This window comes from Drosophila subpulchrella, unplaced genomic scaffold, assembly GCF_014743375.2.
Source record: "Drosophila subpulchrella strain 33 F10 #4 breed RU33 unplaced genomic scaffold, RU_Dsub_v1.1 Primary Assembly Seq109, whole genome shotgun sequence".
Lineage (NCBI taxonomy): Eukaryota > Metazoa > Arthropoda > Insecta > Diptera > Drosophilidae > Drosophila > Drosophila subpulchrella.
Window position 1 is genome coordinate 72,501 of NW_023665451.1, and position 9,864 is coordinate 82,364.

Below are 9,864 nucleotides of genomic sequence, written 5' to 3' on the forward strand. Positions count from 1 at the left end.
TTGCGGTTTCACTTTTAATTCGTGTGTACTTAGACATGCATGGCTTAATCTTTGAGACAAGCATATAACTACTGGCAGGATCAACCAGAATAATGTTTTTATTCATATTTCATTCATATTTTTGAATAGAAATTAGCAATATAAATTTTATAGATTGTTTTCTATCGAATACGGCCATTTTTATATAGCATTCGTATACGTTTGTTGTTTTCACAATATATACTTGTTCCGCCACTAATAATAACAAGTTTTTTAATTATTGATGTTAAAAACACAATATTTTTTTTCGTAATACGTAATAATTTTCTTTATATTTGCATATTTCATTCTAAAATATCTTTTTTGTTCGACATACGTCATTATTGTATCCACACATGTACAATTTTTGTTTAACCAATATAAAATATTGAATTAAATCATTTGTATTTTGATGATAAATTTAAAATTTATCTGTATATATTCATATAAGACTCTTTGGTAATATATAATATAAAACCGAGCGCATATATGATATGTACGTTAGAAAAAATAATATATATATATATTATTTTCTTTTAATATAGGGACACCTCTTTTAATTTATCCCCGCAGGGAATTATCACATAACTCAGTATGTGATAATGGCAGACCAATATACATATATATCAAGATTATCAATACAAAATATATATCATTATTAGCCTGCCTCAATTGTAATTATTTATTTGGATTAACGATAAAGTTCGGAAACAATTTGTTATTCTATGTATAATAGAAACCTTGGCCTTTGTTTCAACATTATTATCTTTGGGCTTAAAATATTAACCGTGGAGCCAAGTCTCATATTCATAAATGAATAAAGAAACAAATTTGACGGATTAATATCTTCTCTACCGACAGACAGTATTTTGTCACGTCAATAGTAGATGGCCGGCCCATTGACCATCCTATAGTAGTTTTTGGACCCAATATCTTTAATTCGGGTATTTTCAATTGTCTTTGCCAATCAACCGTTTGGTACTCTCTCATATAATAAGAGAATACACATATAATTCCATTATATGGATATATCTTCATTATTTTATTTGCTACATCACCCTATAATAGTTTTTGAACCCGTCAACTTCAATTCGGGTATTTTCAATTGTCTTTGCCAACCATTTATATGGTATTCTCTATTATAATAAGAGAATACTAGTGTATATCCATTATATGGATATATCATCTTCATATTATTTGCTACACCACCCTATAGTAGTTTTTGAACCCATCATCTGCAATTCGGGTATTTTCAATTGTCTTTGCCAACCAACTATACGGTATTCTCTCTTATAATAAGAGAATACAAGTATATTTTCATTATATGGATATAATGCCATTTATTTTCAATATCCATATAATTCATTTAGTTTTGTATGTACAAAACAAGTTTTCTTTATAGTATTGACAAAATCATATGTTTACGCATAACATAAGTTTTGACCAATACGAGGAGGGGCCCGCCAACGACCACCTCCCTATAGTAGTTTTTTACCCCACGCACTACTGCGTGCCTGTTTACAGTACTAGTGCCAGCTATCACTAGGTTTATATATCATGTTTCAGTGATATATGGGTAAATTCTACCATTTATTCTTATGTATATGGCATTTCTATGCCATATTTATACAATCCATTCATATCTTAATGTATATTTATTATATTATACATTATTATGCCTTATAGGTATTATACCTATAAGCCATATCCATACGATTCATTCACTAGTGCCGCCCCTCACTAGGTTTATAATTGTTATATCATTGATATACAATTTATTTCTATATATATGGCATTTATATGCCATATCCATACAATGCATTCACATTTCAATGTATATTTACTTGTTATACATTATTATGCCTTATAGGTATTATACCTATAAGCCATATCCATACGATTCACTTATATAAATATATGTATATTTTTCTATACATAATTTTTTTTTATTTTTGTATGGATTTCTATGCATATCCATAGTTTATATGGATATGCTTGGCGTTCTATATAGTATTGACAAATTCATATGCATAACATAAGTTTTGACCAATACGAGGAGGGGCCCGCCAACGACCACCTCCCTATAGTAGTTTTTTACCCCACGCACTATTGCGTGCCTGTTTACAGTACTAGTGCCAGCTATCACTAGGTTTATATATCGTGTTTTCAGTGATATATGGGTAAATTCTACCATTTATTCTTATGTATATGGCATTTCTATGCCATATTTATACAATCCATTCATATCTTAATGTATATTTATTATATTATACATTATTATGCCTTATAGGTATTATACCTATAAGCCATATCCATACGATTCATTCACTAGTGCCGCCCCTCACTAGGTTTATAATTGTTATATCATTGATATACAATTTATTTCTATATATATGGCATTTATATGCCATATCCATACAATGCATTCACATTTCAATGTATATTTACTTGTTATACATTATTATGCCTTATAGGTATTATACCTATAAGCCATATCCATACGATTCACTTATATAAATATATGTATATTTTTTCTATACATAATTTTTTTTTACTTTTGTATGGTTTTCTATGCATATCCATAGTTTATATGGATATGCTTGGCGTTCTATATAGTATTGACAAATTCATATGCATAACATAAGTTTTGACCAATACGAGGAGGGGCCCGCCAACGACCACCTCCCTATAGTAGTTTTTTACCCCACGCACTATTGCGTGCCTGTTTACAGTACTAGTGCCAGCTATCACTAGGTTTATATATCGTGTTTCAGTGATATATGGGTAAATTCTACCATTTATTCTTATGTATATGGCATTTCTATGCCATATTTATACAATCCATTCATATCTTAATGTATATTTATTATATTATACATTATTATGCCTTATAGGTATTATACCTATAAGCCATATCCATACGATTCATTCACTAGTGCCGCCCCTCACTAGGTTTATAATTGTTATATCATTGATATACAATTTATTTCTATATATATGGCATTTATATGCCATATCCATACAATGCATTCACATTTCAATGTATATTTACTTGTTATACATTATTATGCCTTATAGGTATTATACCTATAAGCCATATCCATACGATTCACTTATATAAATATATGTATATTTTTCTATACATAATTTTTTTTTACTTTTGTATGGTTTTCTATGCATATCCATAGTTTATATGGATATGCTTGGCGTTCTATATAGTATTGACAAATTCATATGCATAACATAAGTTTTGACCAATACGAGGAGGGGCCCGCCAACGACCACCTCCCTATAGTAGTTTTTTACCCCACGCACTATTGCGTGCCTGTTTACAGTACTAGTGCCAGCTATCACTAGGTTTATATATCGTGTTTCAGTGATATATGGGTAAATTCTACCATTTATTCTTATGTATATGGCATTTCTATGCCATATTTATACAATCCATTCATATCTTAATGTATATTTATTATATTATACATTATTATGCCTTATAGGTATTATACCTATAAGCCATATCCATACGATTCATTCACTAGTGCCGCCCCTCACTAGGTTTATAATTGTTATATCATTGATATACAATTTATTTCTATATATATGGCATTTATATGCCATATCCATACAATGCATTCACATTTCAATGTATATTTACTTGTTATACATTATTATGCCTTATAGGTATTATACCTATAAGCCATATCCATACGATTCACTTATATAAATATATGTATATTTTTCTATACATAATTTTTTTTTACTTTTGTATGGATTTCTATGCATATCCATAGTTTATATGGATATGCTTGGCGTTCTATATAGTATTGACAAATTCATATGCATAACATAAGTTTTGACCAATACGAGGAGGGGCCCGCCAACGACCACCTCCCTATAGTAGTTTTTTACCCCACGCACTATTGCGTGCCTGTTTACAGTACTAGTGCCAGCTATCACTAGGTTTATATATCGTGTTTCAGTGATATATGGGTAAATTCTACCATTTATTCTTATGTATATGGCATTTCTATGCCATATTTATACAATCCATTCATATCTTAATGTATATTTATTATATTATACATTATTATGCCTTATAGGTATTATACCTATAAGCCATATCCATACGATTCATTCACTAGTGCCGCCCCTCACTAGGTTTATAATTGTTATATCATTGATATACAATTTATTTCTATATATATGGCATTTATATGCCATATCCATACAATGCATTCACATTTCAATGTATATTTACTTGTTATACATTATTATGCCTTATAGGTATTATACCTATAAGCCATATCCATACGATTCACTTATATAAATATATGTATATTTTTCTATACATAATTTTTTTTTACTTTTGTATGGATTTCTATGCATATCCATAGTTTATATGGATATGCTTGGCGTTCTATATAGTATTGACAAATTCATATGCATAACATAAGTTTTGACCAATACGAGGAGGGGCCCGCCAACGACCACCTCCCTATAGTAGTTTTTTACCCCACGCACTATTGCGTGCATGTTTACAGTACTAGTGCCAGCTATCATTAGGTTTATATATCGTGTTTCAGTGATATATGGGTAAATTCTACCATTTATTCTTATGTATGTATATGGCATTTCTATGCCATATTTATATAATTCATTCATATCTTAATTTATATTTATTATATTATACATTATTATGCCTTATAGGTATTATACCTATAAGCCATATCCATACGATTCATATACTAGTGCAGCCCCTCACTAGGTTTATATATCTCATTTTAATTATATATTGGTAAATTCTATTATTTATTCTTGTGTATATGGCACTTATATGCCGCCATATCTATAAAAATGCATTTATATTTCAATGTATATTTTCTATATTATACATTATTATGCCTTAAAAAGTTATTATACCTACCATAAGGCGATATCCATACGATTCATTTATATAAAAGATATATGTATAATTTTCTATACATAATTTTTTTTTATGAATATATGGGTTTCCTAAGCATATCCATATAATACATTTAGTTTTATATGGATTAGATTGGTCTTCTTTATTGTATTGCCAAACTCATATTGATAAAATAAGTTTTGAACAATAAGAGGATCAGCCGCCAACCAACCAACCACTGCTACCATTGGAGGAACATATACTTACTTTTTATATGTCCTCTTACTTGAATGGTCCTCTCTTTACTTGAAAATTTCATTACCATAGGAATCTATTTATACATGGAATATGATTTCCACTACTTTTTCGCGTCACTAATAATTAATATGACGATACAGACTTGCTACCATAACATAAGTCTTGAACAATAATAGGAGCAGCCGCCAACCAACCACCAACCAACCAACCACTGCTACCATTGATAGTAATTTTATATGTCCTCTTTAGTTGAATTTCAATACCATAGGAATATTTATACATGGAATATGTTTTGCCACTACTTTTTCGCGTCACTAATAATATGACGATACAGTCTTGCTACCATAACATAAGTTTTGAACAATAAGAGGAGCAGACACACCAACCAACCAACCGCGCTGCTACCATTATATATACTTATATTTATATAAGTCCTCTTTACTTGAATGGCCTCTTTACTTGAATTTCAATACCATAGGAATATTTATTTATACATGGAATATGTTTTGCCACTACTTTTTCGCGTCACTAATAATATGACGATATAGACTTGCTACCATAACATAAGTTTTGAACAATAAGAGGAGCAGACACCAACCAACCAACCGCTGCTACCATTGAATGAACCATATATACAAACTTTTATATATGTCCTCTTTACTTGAATTTTAATACCATAGGAATATTTATACATGGAATATGTTTGCCACTTTATCATCGCGTCACTAATAAGATGACGATACATTTTGTTTGTTCAATATTTACTTATATATTGATGTTTCCAATTTAGGTCTTTTATATTTCTTCTTCCCTACCTTACACACCACAAACAAAGTGGCGTGCGATGCTGCAAGCAAGCATAATGATTATGCCCGCTTGCAACATCTTTATTATCGAATCATCAAGCAAAGGATAAGCTTCAGTGGATCGCAGTATGGCAGCTGCTCAACCACTTACAACACCTTGCCTGTTACAAAAGTCGTTTACAATTGATTCTAGGCTTTGTCATTGTATTAAATAATGCTTTTATATGTAACTAGCGCGGCATCAGGTGATCAAAGATCCTCCCAATTTACTATGTTACAAATTACATTGGCATCACATCCATTGTCGTTTATAAAGTAAATTATAAACTTTAAATGGTTTAGAAGCCATACAATGCAAATTGCCCCTTATTTATCATTGCAGTCCAGCACGGATACGACCTTAGAGGCGTTCAGGCATAATCCAACGGACGTAGCGTCATACCACTGTTCGCTCGAACAAGTATTGTGCCATTGGTCCGTACCTGCGGTTCCTCTCGTACTACGCAGGAATGCTGTCGCAACAACGTTTTGTCATTAGTAGGGTAAAACTAACCTGTCTCACGACGGTCTAAACCCAGCTCACGTTCCCTTGCATGGGTGAACAATCCAACGCTTGGTGAATTTTGCTTCACAATGATAGGAAGAGCCGACATCGAAGGATCAAAAAGCGACGTCGCTATGAACGCTTGGCCGCCACAAGCCAGTTATCCCTATGGTAACTTTTCTGACACCTCTTGTTAAAAACTCTTTAAACCAAAAGGATCGATAGGCCGAGCTTTTGCTGTCCCTGTGTGTACTGAACACCGAGATCAAGTCAGCATTTGCCCTTTTGCTCTATGTGTGGTTTCTGTCCGCACTGAGCTGGCCTTGGGACACCTCCGTTATTATTTGAGAGATGTACCGCCCCAGTCAAACTCCCTACCTGGCAATGTCCTTGAATTGGATCATACCTGAGTAATTGGAGTTATACCAAATTTTCAAATCAAAAATACATAAATGCACCGTTTTATTAAAGAATTTGTTTGCGATTATATAACAAACTCGTGATACTTTGATCAAGAAGCTTGCATCAAAACCCAATACCATAAGATATAATAAATATATCCGTATAATGGCTAGGAAATGATACACGTTCCATTTAATCAAGTAAGTAAGGAAACAATAAGAGTAGTGGTATTTCATTGGCGATACCAAACCGAAGTCTAATATCTCCCACTTATTCTACACCTCTTATGTCTCCTTACACTGCCAGATTAGAGTCAAGCTCAAAAGGGTCTTCTTTCCCCGCTAATTATTCCAAGCCCGTTCCCTTGGCTGTGGTTTCGCTAGATAGTAGATAGGGACAGGTGTGTCTCGGATCCCTCCGAACTTTTTTACGTGGCGTGTTCCACAATGTAAGGGATTACAACCACGGCATTCTAATATACCCACAAGTGAGTATATAATGCACGGGTCTAGGTTAAGCGCCAGACCAACGCCCCGGACTAGAAGCTATAGCTATGTACATAGCATCCACCCCAGTAGCATTCGAGTACTTACTTGTCGGGCAAGCACTACCCCCTTGCGTAGGGCGAGATCTATCTAAAATCTCTACTGTTTCTGTGGGTCACAGCACCCGAGTTTGTATAACGCAACATCCACGTCGAGCCCGATGACTCTACCCGCGATATAGGTGTCAACCACAGCCACCACGATACTCCCACAAGGGGGCCAACCTCAATGAGCAGCCTTGGAGCTGCCTCAACCCGTGGTACCGAAATTACAGGCTCGGTGAGCCTCACCCCTTCAGCTCCGACAAGCTCGGATGAGGGCAAACATTGCCATATTAGTCGCCTCCTACGACAAGCTATGGCAGGCTGTGGCAGTATTCTTCGCCGCTACCACACGGCAAAAGAGGTGTGGGACTAACGTCCCGGCGCCTGTGGTTCCTCCCTCGTCGCATCCATCCTTCGCCTCGAGAAGGCAGCATCGGCAAAAACTCCTAGGAGACGCATCCGTTCTGGGGGTCTCGACTACTCCCGCGACGATCCATCTTCCCTGGTCTCGAACGACTCCAAGGGCATCCAGGTCCCGCAAATCGTTGTACAGGCGGCATTCACACAGTATGTGGCCGCCAGTCCTCTCTTGCCACGCCACATGAGCATGCGGTCGTGGTGCTGAGGGTCCTGCCTTGCAGAAATGCGTTCATCGACCCGTGTCTGTCAGCAAGAATCCGGCTTTGAGGGTAAAGACAAAGTCTTTCCTCTTGTAGACGAACGCTGCCTCTGGGAAAAAACTCGCGAGTCACGGAGCCGTGTTCCGCGCGATCCCATCTGAGTTGCCACTCATTTAGCAGACGTTCGTCTAGCAGCGCCATCTTAGCTTTCCAGTCCAACACGGACAGGTCCTGTCCGTGGAGCCAGTCGCTCTCATCCAGGGGGACATCCTTCCTCAGCTTGAACTTCACGGCGATCCTGTGAGCATCCAGATCCATTGGAGGAGCACCAGCAAGCACCTGCAGTGCCACCGTGGACACTGTGCGGCATACCGGTAGGCATCCTAAAAGGATGGACCTCTGGCACGAGGTGAGGAGTTTAAGGGACTTGCCCCTACTCGCCGCCTTGTACCAGACCGAGGCACCAAGAGTGCACAGGGGACCATGAGTCCGCTGTAAATCGTCCTCTTAGCACGGGAGCTGAGCCCCCAATCGACTCGAAGCACCCGCGCTAGTCCTCCGGCAACCCAGCCAGCCGATCTCTGAGAGCATAGATATGCGGGAGAAACTCAACCGCTCGCCGACTAAGATGCCAAGGTACCGGCATTTGGTGACGTAAGGCAGGCTTGCTCCAGCAAACCGTACCGTCGGTCTCCTCGTGCGTGAAACTGTCCTTTCAGCAACATTATTGCCGTCTTGCTGGTTGACACACCACTCCACCTCAGCTCCCCAGGCTCCCACGATGTCCATCACTGCTCGCCCTTCCGCTCCAGATCGGCACGGGAATTCCCGTCGACGAAAAGCAGAAGATCATCTGCAAACGCGCTCAGAGCCAATGTGGCTCCAAGCGCTGAAGCAGCACATCCATCAGTAAATTCCAAATAAATGGACCACTGACGGACCCTTGCGGGCAGCCCCGTGTAACCGCAACTGTGGCTGCTTCATACCTGCTGATGATGCTTGCGCTACGGCCGGAAAAATAGCTTTTCCACAAGTCGATTTCATCGACAGCCTACGTCGACAAGCCGATCCAGCACCGCACTCCACTCCACGTTGTGTCGAAGGCTCCCTTGAAATCGACAAAGATTCCAAGGACCCTCCTCTCGCGACTGTTGGCGACGGTGTTTTGGCGTGCATCCACGCATCCTCCACGCAGCGTCCAGGCCTGAATCCGATTGCCATCTGCAGCCATCCGGTAGCACATCCTTCAGCCGATTCACCATGATTCCCTCAAGCGCCTTTCCGAACACTGGCAAAAGGCATATGCCGCGATAAGAGAGGATCGCTCCTGTCCTTATCTGGCCCCTTTACCAGCGGTATCACTCTCGGGTGCTTCCACTCGGCCGGAAAGTATCCTTCCGAGATGCACCGAGAGTACAGCTTCGTCAGGGTGCTGAGGGATGGCACGCCATACCTCCTTGACCAATACCGCCCGTGATGCCATCCATACCCGGCGATCGCCGGCTTCTCAGGCCTCGCGACGCTGGTTGCCACCTCGAAGGCTTCGAGATCGGTGGGACCTCTTGGCGCTTGGTACTCAGCTCAGGATTCCACCATATTACGTTTCCCCTCGCTGCAGTATCCTGCGCCTATCACCCTGTCGCACACATCGTGTACGATGGAGCGAAGGGCAGACACATGGTCGTCCAACGGCGATTCCTCCAGTTCCTCGAGACTCTGTGCTG

The 9,864-nt window shown here is 38.3% G+C and overlaps 1 non-coding gene across 1 annotated transcript in view; it reads right to left on the reverse strand.

Annotated features, from left to right (window-relative positions):
* The window catches only part of LOC119558539, a 1,995-nt gene extending 1,904 nt beyond the window's left edge, over positions 1-91 (reverse strand). The window contains exon 1 of the ribosomal RNA XR_005220246.1: positions 1-91. This exon is cut by the window's left edge and continues 1,904 nt beyond it. This is a non-coding gene — a ribosomal RNA (small subunit ribosomal RNA).
* Positions 92-9,864: the final 9,773 nt, after the last annotated feature.